This window comes from Penaeus vannamei, chromosome 33 (genome assembly GCF_042767895.1).
Source record: "Penaeus vannamei isolate JL-2024 chromosome 33, ASM4276789v1, whole genome shotgun sequence".
NCBI lineage: Eukaryota > Metazoa > Arthropoda > Malacostraca > Decapoda > Penaeidae > Penaeus > Penaeus vannamei.
In genome coordinates, this window is record NC_091581.1 from 5,179,248 (window position 1) to 5,181,747 (window position 2,500).

Here is a 2,500-nt window from a genome sequence, read left to right on the forward strand (position 1 = left end):
GTCTGCTATCTAATCTTTGATTTTTTTGTGTTGCAATCTCGTATCAGCAATGGGAAGTACGTACAACCATGGCTATTGTAGTTATTTCAATTCTAAATTTGCAAGAACCTCCGCCCCGTATGAGTGATAAGTCTACAGGAATATATATGGAGCACGCGAAGTCACTGATAAAGTGTACGGTACAACAGGCGTTCTGGTCGAGAGGGGACTATCATATTTCTTATCTGACCGTTATTAGGTTAACATTTTTAAATATTAGGAAAACATCCGCGCTTGTTTTATGACTAGTTTCCACTTACATTGTTATTTGTAAGCACTCAATCATACCACGCAGTGTAAGCTAATCCCAAAGTTGTAGGCCTACTTTTCATCAAACATCGACCAGTTTCATGGGAAATTCTGTGGGTTACGGCCAGACTATATACGTATATAGTCTTTGGTTACGGCCCAAATGGCTAAAAAGGCCGGAATGCAACGGTTTGGAGATTGAACCTGGCCCTTAGCCTCGTGAAATCGGGCTAAGTGGTTCAGCGGGTTGCTTCCCCTGGCCTGTGGGAGCGACATAGCCATTCTCTCTCTTTCATCCACTGACATCTCTTTTTCTCTCCTTTTCATTTCTCGTCTGTCCCCCCCCCCCTCCCCCCATGTATCCCTACCATACCTCTGCCAATAAATAATTTAGTATTAACAATCATCTGTTTTATTTTTTTGTGTAAGTTTATAACACAGCTTTAGTTTGTTTACCTCGTTGCAGTTCTACAGTGTGATCATGGTCTGTATTTTAGCGTTTCTTTTTGAGACACGGAATCGCACGTAAACATAACCCGCAGCAATAATTTCGTTATTGATAATGATGATGGTAATGAAAATAAAAAAAATAATAATGATAATGATGCGTGTATCATATATATATATATATATATATATATATATATATATATATATATATATATATATATATACATACATATATATATATACATACATATATATATATATATACATACATATATATATATACACATATGTGTGTGTGTGTGTGTGTGTGTGTGTGTGTGTGTGTGTGTGTGTGTGTGTGTGTGTGTGTGTGTGTGTGTGTGTGTGTGTGTGTGTGTGTGTGCTCATATGTAAATATATCTATCTATCTATCTATACATATATATATTATACATATATATATGTACATATATATATACATATATATATATATTTTTTTGTGTGTGTGTGTATGTGTGTGTGTGTGTCCATATGTGTATGTGTACATATATATATATATATATATATATATATATATATATATATATATATATATATATATATATATATATATGTGTGTGTGTGTGTGTGTGTGTGTGTGTGTGTGTGTGTGTGTGTGTGTGTGTGTGTGTGTGTGTGTGTGTGTGTGTGTGTGTGTGTGTGTGTGTGCGTATATACATATGTATATATGTACTTTTATATATATATATATATATATATATATATATATATATGTATATATATATGCATATATATATATATTCATATATATATATATATATTCATATATATATATATATCATATATATATATATATGTATATATATATATATCTATATATATATATATATAGGCTATATACATATGTGTGTGTGTGTGTGTGTGTGTGTACATAGATATGTAGATTGATATACAGATATGTGTGTGTATATATATAAATATATATATATATATATATATATATATATATGTATGTATGTATTCATATGCATTTATACTTATCTCTTTATGTGTACACACAAGGCCCGCATGCCTCCGTCATTCCCTGAGGGTGACAAGTCAGCGCGAGGGAGCTTGCAATCAGCTGACCTTCCCGCCTCTGACTTTCCCTTGCCTCTCCTCCCCCTCTTTATCTCGCTTTTTTTCTCGCCTTTTTTCCATAACCGCAATAGTCAGACACTCCGGAATGTTTCGTCTATTCGAAAAGCACGCTATTGCATGCACAATGCCTAGTTGGGAAATGCATGCCAGCTTCTGTATAGACATGCATACTGACATATATATACATTTAATTACACACACAAACTCACACACAAACACATACACAAACACACACACACACACACACACACACACACACACACACACACACACACACACATACACACACACACACACACACACACACACACACACATATATATATATATATATATATATATATATATATATATATATATATATATATATATAGTACCATTACAATGAACATAATGAAATAAAAACATGAGACAGGGTCGAAGCAGTTGCACCCCGATATCTTTCCGTTGTTTACATGGACATTAAGCAATCGATCCTCCCATTCTTTCTCCATTTCCCTTACTTTGTTATATAATTCCTTACGTTTTACTTTGTTATATAATTCCCTTTTCAATCTATTCCAGTCGGGACTATCTCTAACTCCATTGCTGTATCCACGCCCCCCCAAACAAAAAAAAATAGAGAAAATAAGTTAAATCTACAG

General features: G+C 33.5%; 1 protein-coding gene across 1 annotated transcript in view; it reads left to right on the forward strand.

Moving 5' to 3' along the window:
* LOC113805267 (glucose dehydrogenase [FAD, quinone]-like) overlaps positions 1-684 on the forward strand; it is a 28,410-nt gene extending 27,726 nt beyond the window's left edge. The window contains exon 14 of the mRNA XM_070145155.1: positions 1-684. This exon is cut by the window's left edge and continues 391 nt beyond it. The gene's annotated coding sequence lies outside the window, so the exon portion shown is untranslated.
* The last annotated feature ends 1,816 nt before the right edge of the window (positions 685-2,500 follow it).